This window comes from Bufo gargarizans, chromosome 5, assembly GCF_014858855.1.
Source record: "Bufo gargarizans isolate SCDJY-AF-19 chromosome 5, ASM1485885v1, whole genome shotgun sequence".
Classification (NCBI taxonomy): Eukaryota; Metazoa; Chordata; class Amphibia; order Anura; family Bufonidae; genus Bufo; species Bufo gargarizans.
In genome coordinates, this window is record NC_058084.1 from 379,909,247 (window position 1) to 379,925,164 (window position 15,918).

Below are 15,918 nucleotides of genomic sequence, written 5' to 3' on the forward strand. Positions count from 1 at the left end.
CCTCTTGCCCCTATCTGGTGCTGCCTGAGGCGATCGCCTCACCCGGCCTCATTGGTGGTGCACCCCTGTGTAAAAAGACCAACATCTTGCAGCAGAGAAGACTGATATTAAATCAGGGTTGCCAAACAGAATTTTTCTTTTTTCTGGACATCTTATCCAAAAATCACAGACAAATTGAAAAACTATAATGAATGATAATGATTAGTAATCCATGACTATAGCTAAACTCATTACCATGAGTTACTGAGCTGTAAAATGATAATAGTTACCACCAAAATAATGCAGTCAAGTACACGGATACATCAATTTTTTTTCACGGACACAGGAAAAAATTTGACCAAGTTTTACTGGACTATCCAGAAATTTGTATCAAATACTTCTCTGCATTATGTTACATTGTAATCAGACTGGTCTTTTCAGTTTCCGTTTATGATCTTTTCCTTACTTTTTCATTTCTTTTTATTTGCTCGTTGCTAGAACCCAGCAGTGTACGTGCAGCTGAACTGAAATTCTATATACATAGCTTGCGTGATACTTCTCCTACTCACATTCAGTCACATTCTCTCGAATTGTTCGGTTGGTCAACAGGTTTTTCATGACAGCCTGGTTTCTACATGTACCAACATAATAGGAAATTTCATGATCTCAGCTTTCACTATTTCCATGTTCACACAACTTTATTCCTCATGTAGAAATATCACAGAATCTGTGGCAGAAATCTGAGTTTGGTCCTTGGACTTCTGCAGCAGATTTGCTGTCTGAAATGGCAGCGCTCCACATGCAGAATAGCCCCATTCACATTTTTCAGAACAAAAAATGTTTGAACTGATAATCCACTCACCCATAACCATGTACCAAACATCGATTTTTGAATCATGATGTGGTTGTTGGAATTTTGTGCTGAGAATTAACATACCAGGTTAGAGCGAACCACGCTTCTCAGGCTTCTCATAATCCTCTCCTGGATGTCTATACTTCCCAGATCCGACTGGACACTTCTGGATTTTGGTGGCTGTCCCATGGTCCCAGGAGTGTCGCGCTCTCAAATTTATCTGCATCCTTGGGACGCAGAGACAGTGGATTGCAATGGTAAAACATCAAGCTGTCCACTCCCTTCCTCACCATTGAACTCAACTGCCAGCACTCCCCAAGCAGGTACAATGCAGACCTTCCAACCATCCCAGATCCAGTGGGACAGTCCCGGATTTCATTAGCTGTCCCGCGGTCCTAGGTGGGTCGAATTATATCCCACTCTCAACTGTTTCTGCGTCCTTAGGCTGTCCGCTCCCTTATTCACCATTCACCTTAACTGCTGGAGCTCAGCAGCAGGCATGATGTGGTCACACTTTGCACTGCTGGGCTGTGTAGGAGGAGTGTTCAGACCTGGGAATCAGGGGGCATAATGTGGGCATAACTACTGTGAGGTGGCACAATGTAGACATAACTACTAAGAGGGGGCACAATGTGGGCATTGCTTCTATGAAGGGACACAATGTGGACATAAGTACTGTGTGGGAGCACAATATGAGCATTGCTACTGTGAGGTGCACAATATGAGCATAACTACTGTGAGGGGACACAATGTGGGCATAATTACTGTGTTGGCATAACTACTGTGAGGGGTCACAATGTGGACATAACTACTGAGAGGGGGCAAAACATAGGCATAACTACTGTGAAGCCGACACAATGTGGGCATAACTACTGTGAGGGGGTACAATGTGGGCATAACTACTGTGAAGGGGGAACAATGTAGATATAACTTCCATGTGGGGGCACTAATTGGACTGGGTGGGATTGGGCATGTATAGATATGCATTGGGCTGAGTTGAAGGTGTAGCCCTCTTAGTGATTTTCCATGGATGTATGCAACAACGACGGTGTCCAATTACACGGTTATCTATTTTTCAGCACTGGCGATGGTTCGTATAAAGTCACTTCTGCACCAAACCATGTATGCTTCTTTTTGCTGGAACGGGAAGTTCTAGTCATGAAACCATCAAAACAGTTCTGTGATTCTCAATTTTTGATTGAGCCTTTGGAGGGCTCCACTATGGCAGTTCTTGAATCCGGCATGTTGGACACACTGGCACACAACGCAACTGCCCTCCACAGAAAGTGCCACACAGCTAGCAAGGAAGGATGGATACGGTAAAATGAAAGATGAGCCCTGACTGGTTGCTTTGGGTGACAAGGACAGTGGCACTCTTAGTTTTGATGAATGAGGCCTGATTAGCATTATCATGTATGACCCACACAAGGAAAGCGGGGTTCTGTTTTTTGTGGCCCACCTTGTGTGTATATACATATATATATATTTTTTTTTTTTTTTTTTTTTTTCAACAAGAGAAAGCTTTTATAAAATATTTTGTACAGAAAATAAAACAAAACATACAATGCAACAGCTCTCTGCAAACCAAATAAAGTACAAAAATGCATAATAATTGCTAATGCTATGCTTATAAATTAGAGATGATTGGCAAATACATTTTGTTACAAAATTATTTAAGCCTTTCTGACACACGTCAAGGCGATCTCTGTAAGACGGGAACCTAACACTAAATTCTACCTCTTATGTGCCATGACGGCTTCCATACAATTCAGGGAGTGTAGGTTCCACATACATGCTGGGCCTACTTTAATGTTTAGCATCTTTGGTGCCAAAATGGCCTCCATTATATCCAGGGAATGCAGGTACCAACATGCATGCCGAGCCCACTCCACACCTCTCCTGGTGCCAAATGGCCACTAATAAACACGATGAGAGTCGACCCTTTACCTCTCCAGGTGCCAAATGGCTTCCAGTGAGTGAGGGAAAGCAGGCTAAGCTTTATACTCAAATTAATTAAAATCAGCCTATGGGGCAGACAGGCTGGTCAGGAGTGCATGACTGAGGTGTCAGCCGCACCTCCAGTACAAACTGCAAAGAAAAAAGGGGGTCAGTCAGCACGTCTCAATCCGCAGGTGCACGTTGCCTCATAGGCTGATTTTAATTAGCATGAGTATAAAGTTTAGTTTGCTCAGCATGCATGTTGGTACTTGGTAAAGGGTGTACTCTCATCATGTTTTTTGGTGGCCATTTGGCACCAGGAGAGGTGTGGAGTGGGCTCAGCATGCATGTTGGTACCTGAATTCCCTGGATATAATGGAGGCCATTTTGGCACCAAAGATGACAAACATTAAAGTTGGCACCAGCATGCATGTGGAACCTACACTCCCTGAATTGTATGGTAGCCGTCATGGCACATAACAGGTAGAATTTAGTGTTAGGTTCCCGTCTTACAGAGATCGCCTTGACGTGTGACAGACAGGCTCAAATAATTTTGTACAAAATGTATTTGCCAAGCATCTCTAAATTGGCATAGAATAAGCAATATAATTCATTTTTGTACTTTATTTGGTTTGCAGAGAGCTGTTGCCTTGTATGTTTTGTTCTATTTAGTTTTCTCAGCCATAGCAACGTGCACCTGCGCATTGGGATGTGCTGACTGACCCCTTTTTTTCTTTGCAGTTTGTACATAAAATAAAGTATTTTAACATTATCTAATTACTAAGGTAATAAGGTTTATTAATAAAGATTTTTTTAATCAAATATTTTATTTTACATAAGGCCAGCTCCCAGAAGGTACTGATTCTCTTCGCAGAGATCCAGCTTCTAGGCTCCAGTTTTTTTGCCTAGCCACCTATAGGTGTCACTAGAGACACAGTTTTCTTCCTTCTGGAGGACAGCAGTTTTGCATATGAAATATTATAGTTTTCACACTAGTCACGGATGAAAATGCAATAGGCTACGACGTAATGTAAAACCCACTCACTAAACCAAACAACAGGTCAACTCTGCAGACAATGATAGGCTGGGCGGGCACTGCAAGTTATTTCCTGTTATTTCAAGTCTCCTGACTGGAGCAGCATTGGGACAGCAGCAGCGAGGCATCAGTGGAGGTGACCTTTTTTGATCCATTTTATTGTTTAATCTCCTTGGAAATCTTCTAACACCTTAAAAGGATTGTCCAGGTCAAGATACGCCATGGATATTTGATGGGTGAGGGTCCGACACCCTGCACATCCACTGATCAGCTGTTTAGAAGTAGAGCCGGCGTTATTCACTGCAGTAACCAGCTCCATCTACTAAAATAGACAGAGCTGGGTAGTTTCAACATCTATTTATAGGGGCTGAGCTATTTTATTGGCTGATCGGTCAGAGATCGGTAGATCAGGTCAAATCTCGATGGCATATCCTGAGGAAAGGCTATGAATATAAAAATCCTGGACATCCCTTTTAAAAAGCCTCCGTCAGCATGATCAACCCTATAAACCAAGCCTGGTAAGGTTCATCATGATGATTAAAACAATACTTTTCTTTTGTCTCTATGATAAGCAGCTTCAGAGATATCTGCATGTGTATTCATATGCAAATGAGTACGTTCTGGCAAAAAAGTGCTGGACTGAGTCCTTGGAGCACTGCTTTTGTAAGACCCCTGTTCTCTGCACTCTCTCCTCTCTCCCTGATTGACAGGGTTAGACATCATGCAATCAAACATGGTAAGTGAAGAAGCAGCAGATGCAATCATGTTTCTCATATCTGTGACACTCAGCTGTGGCTCAAACTTTGCCATTAGGGTATGTTCACACGATGGATTTAGAAAATCCGCCTTCAAACTTCAGCACGTTTTCTTTCGTGCTGTTTTTGACCCATTTTTGATGCGTTTTTTCACACTTTATTTTAACCAATGGGTGTTTCCGTCAATATAAAACTGCATTTTCAACTTTATGTTTTTGTCGAGGATTCGTGCCAAAAACCGAACAGAAAATGGGGAGCTGTTTTTTTATGCTTCCCATTCATTTCAATAAGAGATTCAGCTTGGATTCTGCTCCATGTGGAAAAAAAAAAGTAACTGCTGTTTCCCATTGAAATTAATGGGAGGCTGTTTTGAGGTGTTTATGAGCTGATTTTGAGGCAGAAACACTCCAGAATCAGCGCCCTTAGGCCTCGTTCACACTTCAGTGTTTAGTCAGTGATTTCCATCAGTGATTTGTGAGCCAAAACCAGGTGCAACTCTAAACATAGAACAGTAGCAGATCTTTCCCTTCTACCTCATGTCTGTGGAGGCTCCACTTCTGGTTTTGGCTCACAAATCACTGATGGAAATCACTGACCAAACACTGCAGTGTGAAAGAGGCCTTACACTGAGAAACAAATCTTGCACTAGATATGGGGGTATTATGTATAGGTATCAGGAAAGAAGTAAAATCCATCCTAGAAATGTGTCACAGCATGATATCATATACACTACTTACAGCCTAGCATTACTACAGCATTACTTGCATCAGGCCATTTTGCTATATACATTTTAAAGGGGTTGTCTCACGACTAGCATTTATCATGAAAAGTTAAAGCGGTTGCCTCACCTCCTGTCTTCAGCACAGACTTTTGGGGCTCTAGGGGGAAGGTGCTTGATAATGGCTGGCAGCACAGGCTGTAATTCCCTTTACTGGCCTGTGCATGCACACTCCCGAGGCTGCTAATATTTAACCCTTTCTACTCCGGAGTTGTTTTTGCGTTTTCATTTTACGTTCCCTGCCTTCGCAGAGCCATGATTTTATTTTAATTTTTTCAGTTCACATAGCCGTATGAAGGCTTGTTTTTTTTGCGGGACAAGTTGTACTTTCTAATGCCACCATTTAATTTTGCATGGGATCAGGGGCGTAGGTAAAGGCTCATAGGCCCTGGTGCAAGAGTTCAGCTTGGGCCCCCCCTTCCCTCAGTGCTTTGTGGCCAGGGGCAGGCAAAAACTGAAAAAAATTAGGTGTAACTTGACCAGCATGCACTTTCTATAATACTGGTGCCTAGGATGTAGTAGGAATGGGGAAGAAAATTCCAAATGGGGGGGAATTGGAAAAAAAACACAATTCTATCACAGTTTTACAGGTTGTTTTATTTATGATGCTCACTACGCGGTAAAACTGCTTTGTGTTTTTCGTTCTCCAGGTCAGTACGAATCCAGTGATACCACATATGTATAGTTTTTCTTGCTTTGATACAAAAAAATAAAAAATTGGAATAAAATCATTTTTATTTTTTTGCCATTTTCTGACCCCTATAATCTATTTGTAGTTATGTGTGCGGAGTGTGTACGACTTTTTGATCACTTTTTATTAAAAATTTTGTGGGAGGAGAAGAGACCAAAAAACGGCGAATTGCCCATTTTGACACTTTTTTTTCCGTTTCGCCTTTTTCCATATGGGATAAATACTGTTATATTTTGATAGTACAGGCGTTTTTGCACATGGCAATACCCATGATGTGTTCTTAACTTTTTTTATTCTCATTTTGGTGAAATAGGTTGATTTTTAATTTTTAGATTTTAATTTTTTTATTTTTAAAAGCTTTTTCTTACACTTTTTTACGGTTCCCATAGGGAATTAGATTGCTATTCTCATAGACTCCAATGCATTAGCGACAGCACCTATAGTGAGAAGAAAAGGGCAGCAAGATCACTAACATGCTGTGGAAGAAATAGCCAGTCGAAAAACTGTCATTTCTAAATAAAGGTCCATGGCCTTGCCTGCAGGGTGTTTTTGCCATCTGATTTGGTTAGGATTTGGGTGTTGCAAAAGCTAGTGCAACTGCGTTAGCTGCTGCTAGGTGGCAGTGCTCCTTCCAACATGACAGCGCAGATAACAGTGGATGCAGGGATATTGCAGGGAGAACATTCCAGTGTTGTCCAGCTGCCCGCCCTATAGTGAAAGCGAGCAGGCCGGAAGCTGAATAGCAGTGATAAATCCTCCCTTAAAAGTAACTAGCTAGGGTATGGTTAATCAGCCTTTGAAGGAAGAGTGGTGCCCTCTGCAGTAGGATGCCGCCCACCCATGGGTTAGCAGGCTGAGAGGAGCGCTGTACAGAGATATGGCCTGGGCCTGGAATTCATCAGGAAGAGAGAAGCGGCAAAGATCTGGTGAGTATGTGTGTGTCTATATGTACTGTATAGTCTATGTATTAAATACCGTTAGTAAACATCAGTTCTCATACTCAGGAGTTGTTAACATTTTCTTTAGACTATACATTAGACATACCTCCAAGGCCATACAGTGGAATACATCAACTACTGGTTAGAAAATAAAAATACCGTGCTGTATACATTGCCTGCAGTGGGCCGCTGTGAAAATAATCGGCATTCCAGAACATAGAAAAAAAGAATATATAATGATACAGAAACATTAATAACGTGGTGTCCCAATCTGAATATAAATCATATACTATTCCAGAACATAGCACACTTTTAGTGCCCGTTCCCACAGCGTTTTTTGCCAGTGGAACTTTGGCGTGGACCAGTGCACTGAAACTTTGCAGATGGTCACGTGGTTTCAGCTGCCCATTCATTTCAATGGGAGGCAGCATTAAAGATCACAGAGGAGTAGCTACCCTGAGAACAGACACGTCCCTTGTCAATGCTTTATACTAAATGGGGGGCGCTATTTCAGTGTCCGCCTCAGGCAGCAGGCTAGGTGCACCCCTGGTAGGACAGCATCCCTGTAGCTTCCGGCAGTGCCAAAGACAAAAAGATTCAGTAGGCTGTTCCATGCCGGAACAACCTGGCAGAACTGACAAGCGCTAGTCATGCTTAAACTCCTTCACTGTATTTGCAGCTGCCACTTCTGCAGGAAGGCTATTCCATGCATCCACTTCTCTCTCAGTAAAGTAATACTTCCTGATATTACTTTTAAACCTTTGCCCCTCTAATTTAAAACTGTCCTCTTGTAGCAGTTTATCTTCTTTTAAATATTTTCTCCTCTTTTACCTTGTTGATTCCCTTTATGTATTTAAAAGTTTCTATCATATCCCCTCTGTCTCGTCTTTCTTCCAAGCTATACATGTTAAGGTCCTGTAATCTTTCCTGGTAAGTTTTATCCTGCAATCCATGTACCAGTTTAGTAGCTCTTCTCTGAACTCTCTCCAAAGTATCTATATCCTTCTGGAGATATGGCCTCCAGTACTGCGCACAATACTCCAAGTGAGGTCTCACTAGTGTTCTGTAGAGCGGCATGAGCACCTCCCTCTTTCTACTGGTAATGCCTCTCCCTATACACCCAAGCATTCTGCTAGCATTTCCTGCTGCTCTGTGACATTGTCTGCCTACCTTTAAGTCTTCTGAAATAATGACCTCTAAATCCCTTTCCTCAGATACTGAGGTTAGGACTGTATCACTGATTTTATATTCTGCTCTTGGGTTTTTACGCCCCAGGTGCATTATCTTGCACTTATCAACATTAAATTTTAGCTGCCAGATTTTTGACCATTCCTCTAGTTTTCCTTAATCTTTTTCCATTTGGTGTATCCCTCCAGGAACATCAACCCTGTTACAAATCTTTGTGTCATCAGCAAAAAGACACACCTTACCATCGAGGCCTTCTGCAATTTCGCTGCTAAAGATATTAAACAATATGGATCCCAGAACAGATCCCTGAGGTACCCCACTGGTAACAAGACCATGGTCTGAATATACTCCATTGACTACAACCCTCTGTTGTCTGTCCCTCAGCCACTGCCTAATCCATTCAACAATATGGGAGTCCAAGCACAAAGACTGCAATTTATTGATAAGCCTTCTATGTGGGACAGTATCAAAAGCCTTACTAAAGTCCAGATAAGTGATGGCTACTGCCCCTCCGCCATCTATTATTTTAGTCACCCAATCAAAAAAATCTATAAGATTAGTTTGACATGATCTCCCTGAAGTAAACCCATGCTGTTTTTCATCTTTCAATCCATGGGATTTTAGATGTTCCACAATCCTCTCCTTAAGTATGGTTTCCATTAATTTCCCCACTATTGATGTCAGGCTTACTGGCCTATAGTTGCCCGATTCCTCCCTACTACCTTTCTTGTGAATGGGCACAACATTTGCCAATTTCCAATCTTCTGGGACGACTCCTGTTTCCAGTGATTGGTTAAATAAATCTGTTAATGGTTTTGCTAGTTCGTCGCTGAGCTCTTTTAATAGCTTTGGGTGTATCCTATCAGGTTCCTGTGACTTATTTGTATTAATTTTAGACAGCTGACTTAGAACCTCTTCCTCTGTAAAGACACATGCATCAAAAGATTCATTAGTCTTCTTTCCTAACTGAGGTCTTTTTCCTTCATTTTCCTTTGTAAAAACTGAACAGAAGTATTCATTGAGGCAGTCAGCTAGTTCTTTATCTTCTTCCATATACCTTCCTTCTTTTGTTTTTAATTTGGTAATGCCTTGTTTTAGTTTCTTTTTTTCATTTATGTATCTGAAGAATGCCTTATCTCCTTTTTTCACTGACTGAGCTAATTTCTCTTCTGCCTGTGCTTTAGAAGTTGTTATAACTTGTTTGGTCTCTCTCTGCCTAATCTTATAAATTTGCCTGTCATCCTCGTTTTTTTATTTTTTTATTATTAAATGCTATCTTTTTGTTTTTAATAATTTTGGCCACTTCTGCTGAGTACCACAGTGGTCTCTTCCTTTTTTTGCTATTACTGACAAGCCTAATGCAATTTTCTGTTGCCTTCAATAGTGCCACTTTTAAGTAGTCCCATTTCTCCTGGACTCCATTGAAACTGTTCCAATCTGATAGGGACTTGTATACCACTAATCTAATTTTAGAAAAGTCAGTTTTTCTAAAATCTAAAACTTTAGTTTTTGTGTGGTGTGACTCTGTACTTATAGTAAACCACACTGTCTTGTGATCACTAGATCCCAAGCTTTCCCCTACAGTAATATCAGATACCAAATTCCCATTTGTGAATACTAAATCTAAAATGGCCTCCTTCTGGGTTGGCTCTTCAACTACTTGCTGTAGAGATAATACGGGTTGGGAATTTAGAATATCTGTACTCCTGGCAGAACTAGCTAGTTTGGTTTCCCAGTTTACACCAGGAAGATTAAAGTCTCCCATAATGATAACTTCCCACTTCAATGTCATTTGAGCTATTTCCTCAACTAGTAGATCATCTAATTCTTTGACTTGGCTAGGTGGTCTATATATCACACCTACACGAGTTACCTTATGATTATCAAGCTGCAAGGTAACCCAAACTGACTCTAAATTGGTCTCGCTAACTTGTATCAAATTAGATTTCATGCTCTCTTTCACATCCAGGGCCACCCCTCCCCCTTCTTGCCTTCTCTGTCTTTCCTGTATAGAGAGAACCCTGGTATTGTTATATCCCAGTCATTACTCCCATTGAACCACATCTCAGTAACAGCCACTAAATCTATATTCTCAGATGCCATTATAGCCTCAAGTTCATTGATCTTATTCCCTAAACTGCAAGCATTTGTAGACAAGAATCTGAGCTTGTCATTTCTTAACCTTTGTTCTACTGGCATCTTCTGGCATTGTTCTGGGTGGCAGTCAGACTGCTGGATTATTACTCTTTTGCCCCCCTTTCCTAGTTTAAATGCTCCTTAGCAAATACTTGGAACTGTTCACTGAGGACATTAAATCTCTTGAGAGAAAGATGCAAACCATCTCTCAGGGTTTACAATAATCAGACATTTACCCTGTCTTTGGCTGCACACCTGTATAAGGGGAGTCTCCCTCACAGGTAGTCTCTCAGGGTTCACAATAAGACATTTATCCTGTCTTCAGCCATATGCCTGTATAAGGGGAGTCCCCCCACACGTAGTTTCTCAGGGTTTACAATAATCAGACATTTACCCTGTCTTCAGCCGCACGCCTATGTAAGGGATGTCTCCCTCTCCCTCACACGTAGTCTCTCAGGGTTTACAATAATTTGACATTTAACCTGTCTTTGGCCGCACACCTGTATAAGGGGAGTCTCCCTCACAGGTAGTCTCTCAGGGTTTACAATAAGACATTTATCCTGTCTTCAGCCATATGCCTGTATAAGGGGAGTCCCCCCACACGTAGTTTCTCAGGGTTTACAATAATCAGACATTTACCCTGTCTTCAGCCGCACGCCTATGTAAGGGATGTCTCCCTCTCCCTCACACGTAGTCTCTCAGGGTTTACAATAATTTGACATTTAACCTGTCTTTGGCCGCACACCTGTATAAGGGGAGTCTCCCTCACAGGTAGTCTCTCAGGGTTTACAATAAGACATTTATCCTGTCTTCAGCCATATGCCTGTATAAGGGGAGTCCCCCCACACGTAGTTTCTCAGGGTTTACAATAATCAGACATTTACCCTGTCTTCAGCCGCACGCCTATGTAAGGGATGTCTCCCTCTCCCTCACACGTAGTCTTTCAGGGTTTACAATAATTTGACATTTAACCTGTCTTTGGCCGCACACCTGTATAAGGGGAGTCTCCCTCACAGGTAGTCTCTCAGGGTTTACAATAAGACATTTATCCTGTCTTCAGCCGCACGCCTGTGTAAGGGATGTCTCCCTCTCTCTCACACGATGTCTCTCAGGGTTTACAATAATCAGACATTTACCCTTTCTTTGGCCGCACACCTGTATAAGGGGAGTCTCCCTCACAGGTAGTCTCTCAGGGTTTACAATAAGACATTTATCCTGTCTTTAGCCGCATGCCTGTGTAAGGGATGTCTCCCTCTCTCTCACATGATGTCTCTCAGGGTTTACAATAATCAGACATTTACCCTTTCTTTGGCCGCACACCTGTATAAGGGGAGTCCTCCACACGTAGTCTCCCAAGGTTTACAATAACCAAACATTTACCCTGTCTTCAGCCGAACGCCTGTGTAAGGGAAGTCTCCCTCTCTCTTGGAAATTGTCTCTCAGGGTTTACAATAATTATTTACCCTGTCTTTGGCTGCAGAGGTGTATAAGGGGAGTCTCCCTCTCCCTTACAGATAGTCTCTCAGGGTATAGCAATGAACAATGTCTCTTTAACAACAAGTAAGACACTAGGAGCTGATTTTAAAATGACAGTGTGCCTAACAAACTTAAACAGCATATATTCCCTGTCCTGGGGAATGCTACGCTCACCATTGCTGCCTGCATGTGTGTCTCACTATGGCTGACGGCCCTTGTTAGGTCCTCTCATCTCAGGACTCCCTGGTAAACTGCGTTGCGCACTACATGGTTTACCTGGTGGCCTCTGTCCTTTTCCGGTAAACCAACCTCGGAATCTGCCATTGCGGCTTTCAGCCACGTCTGTGGCCTGCTTTGCGGCTAACATAGCCAGAGCCCCTTGAGCCTGCTCATTCAGCAGCTCAGCTTCCACTGCCTTATACAGCACACATCTACCTCTCTCCGCTGAGTGCTGGCTTCTTCTAGGTTACTGTATACATCTTACACAGCTCCCTCTGCTGGCTTCTTCTAGGTTACTGTATACATCTCACACAGCTCCCTCTGCTGTCTTCTTCTAGGTTACTGTATACATCTCACACAGCTCCCTCTGCTGGCTTCTTCTAGGTTACTGTATACATCTCACACAGCTCCCTCCGCTGGCTTCTTCTAGGTTACTGTATACATCTCACACAGCTCCCTCCGCTGGCTTCTTCTAGGTTACTGTATACATCTCACACAGCTCCCTCTGCTGGCTTCTTCTAGGTTACTGTATACATCTCACACAGCTCCCTCTGCTGTCTTCTTCTAGGTTACTGTATACATCTTACACAGCTCCCTCTGCTGGCTTCTTCTAGGTTACTGTATACATCTCACACAGCTCCCTCTGCTGGCTTGGGGGTAATCCTGTGGCATTACAGGCGCTTGCTCCTGCTATCCTGGAAACCAGAAAGCACAGATTTGTTTCTGTTTAGATCGCAAGCAAGGCTACCGCTGATTGCAGTAGTGGCTGTATCTGCTAGTGAAGAGCAGTTTACAAACACATAGAAAATTAGGAGCAGTAAGAGCAGGAGGCATTATGGTAACATAGATTATATTGGTAAATTATTTGTATTAGGTTATTACACAACATAAGTATCACTTTATGAGATGAGACAACCCCTTTAATACAGGGCACTTACTAATGTTTTGTGATTGTCCATATTGCCTTCCTTGCTGGTTTGAAACCTACTTAAAACCTACTACAGACCTCTGAATCATCGTGTCTCTCCCTACACTATGTTGCCCTCAGAGAGGGAAGCATGAGGGCATGACGGGTTTGCTTTAACCTGTGCAGATTGTCATAGGTACGGTAAATAGGTAAGGAAGTTAACATTCTTTTGGCAGGATCAGGACACTATGGGGCAACTTTGCTAAAGGTGTTGTACTTTACACTGTCTAAGGGCTCATGTACACAAACGTATGGTACCCTATCATTTTCATCTTTTTATTAAGGGTATTATTTACCGTAGATGATTTTGGCCTCATGCACATGGCCGTTGTTTTGGTCCGTATCCGAGCCGCAGTTTTGGCTGCTCGGATGCGGACCCATTCACTTTAATGGGGCCGCAAAAGATGCAGTCAGCACTCCATGTGCTGTCGGCATCCGTTGCTCCGTTCCGTGGTCCGCCCAAAAAATATAACATGTCCTATTCTTGTCCGCGCTTTGTGGACAAGAATAGGCAGTTATATTAAAGGCTGTCCGTGCCGTTCCACAAAATTGCGGAACGCACACGGACGCCATCCGTGTTTTGCGGATCTGCGGTTTGCAGACCGCAAAACCACACAACGGTCGCGTGCATAAGGCCCTTGGCTAAAAAGTTGCCCTTTTAAACAAGCTGGCTGCTCAAACACTGGGTCATTCATACACAGCCTCGTGAGCTGGCTTTTAGGAATGTTACAGAACCAGTTTGAAAGTGACAACTTGTCATGTACAGTATAAGAAACCTTAGTAGTCCAATCGTTTTTGGTGGGTCTAACCACTTCCCAACATCCACCGTACAAGTGCGGCTGATGTCGGGTCTTTAAATATGGCGCCCGTTTATGAGTGGAGTGAGCGCCATAGCCGCTGGGTGCCTGCTGTTTCATACAGCAGACACCCACGGCTAATGTCCGCGGGTGACATTTAACCCCTCAGATGCAGCGGTCAAATGTGACCACAGCGTCTGAGAGGGCTAAAACCCGGAAGTGTGTGCTTCCAGGTAAGGCATTCATACATAGTAATCAGTCTGAGCCCCCCTAAAAGGGGGAGCTCTTGTCTTAAGATTTTAGATTAAGTAGGAAGGACCAAGTATCACGGCGAGGAGTATCTGAAGACTCCTCCACACCCTGATAACAAGTGGTGGAGAGTCGCATTTAAAGATTGACAGACATTGGAAAATAAATGTTTTAAAGCGACTGAATAGGTGACCTCCAAACAGAAATTCCATCAAGGCGAATAAAGCATATCGCTAAACAGAAAGCAAAGAGTAGATGGACGCATGTTATGGAGATAGAATATATGGGTGAAGTAACCCTTATCTCTGCCCATAGAGTCCCGCTGTACCTAGAATTTTACAATTTTCCTTTTGTTCTCCCGCTTTATATTATTCTTAATAAACAAAATAAACATCATAATTAGAGATGAGCGCATCAAAGTTGAAGAAGTAGAATTCCATCAGAATTTCAGGAAAAATTTGATTCGCACCGAAGTCAAATTTCCTCACGCTTCGTGGTAACGAAACACATTTTTTCCTAAAAAGGCTGCTGAACATGTTAGAACATGGAGCTAAGAACTCTAGGAACAAGGAATCACCCAAAATTCCATGGATGCCGCCAATCAGCAACCAGCCATCCCCTGTGATGCCACAGCCCTATAAATAGCCTCAGCCATCTAGGGTGCTGCCATTTTCCAGTACAGGGAGAGATGTGACAGGCGCTAGGGACAGTGCTAGGAAAGACTTTATTCTGCAAAAAAAACTATTTACAAGTTCAGGGAAAGATTATTCATAGTGTAGGAAAAGGATAGGGATGCATTATCCACACTATAGGGAGAGAGCAGGAAACAATAGTGGAGTGTAAAGCCTGGGTAATATGAGCGATAACTATTAGGCCTCTTTCACACGGGCAATGATTTTCACGCATCACTTGTGCGTTGCGTGAAAATCGCAGCATGCTATATATAGTGCTTTTTTCACGCAATGCAGGCCCCATAGAAGTGAATGGGGCTGCGTGAAAATCGCAAGCGTCCGCAAGCAAGTTCGGATGCGGTGCGATTTTCACGCATTGTTGCTAGGTGACGATCGGGATGGGGACCCTATCTTTATTATGTTCCCTTATAACATGATTATAAGGGAAAATAATAGCATTCTTAATAAAGAATGCTAAGTAAATTAGGGATAGAGGGGTTGAAAAAAAATATATTAAATTCAACTCACCTCATCCACTTATTCACGTTGCCCAGCTCGTCTTCTTTCTTCTTCTTTGATGACCTGGGAGGAAAAGGACCTTTGGTGACATCACTGCACTCCTCACATGGTCCATCACCATGGTGATGGACCATGTGATGGATCATGTGATGGACCATGTGATGAGCGCAGTGACATCACCAAAGGTCCTTTTCTCCCAGGTACTCAAAAAAGAAGAAAGAAGACAAGACGGGCTGCGCGAACAAGTGGATGAGGTGAGTTTATTTATTTATATATATTTTTTAAACTCCTCCATCCCTAATTTACTAAGCATTTTGTATTAAGAATGCTATTATTTTCCCTTATAACCATGTTATAAGGGAAAATAATAAAATTTACACCACACTGATCCTAAACCCGAACTTCTGTGAAGAAGTCCGGGTTCAGGTCTGGGTACCAAACATGACGATTTTCCTCTCGCGCTTGCAAAACGCATTAAAACGCATTTTCCCGCGACCAACCCGCATCCTATCCGGCCCTTACACGCGATGCCCTTGCTGCACTAATTGGGGATCCAAATTGCACTATATGATAGCTCAGTAATTCAGCAAACCTTGCTTGTTATTGGGATGAAAGTGCTGTGTGATACAACCAGTTTTGGGGTGTATTAATAGGAAATCTAAGTACGTCTTATTAGCCATTCTGCGGTGAACTTACATTGTTATACAGCCATTTTTGGGGTGTATTTA

General features: G+C 42.6%; 1 protein-coding gene across 7 annotated transcripts in view; it reads left to right on the forward strand.

Annotated features, from left to right (window-relative positions):
* LOC122937965 (nucleotide-binding oligomerization domain-containing protein 1-like) overlaps nucleotides 1–15,918 on the forward strand; it is an 89,399-nt gene that overhangs the window by 16,542 nt on the left and 56,939 nt on the right. For 3 of the 7 annotated variants that reach the window (XM_044293191.1, XM_044293188.1, XM_044293195.1), the window contains exon 1: nucleotides 6,691–6,956. The exons of 2 other annotated variants lie outside the window; for them this stretch is intronic. The gene's annotated coding sequence lies outside the window, so the exon portion shown is untranslated. Of the gene's footprint in view, nucleotides 1–3,850; nucleotides 3,943–6,690; nucleotides 6,957–15,918 lie in introns of those variants that run through there. 2 more of the 7 variants (XM_044293190.1, XM_044293193.1) reach the window with 2 other exon arrangements.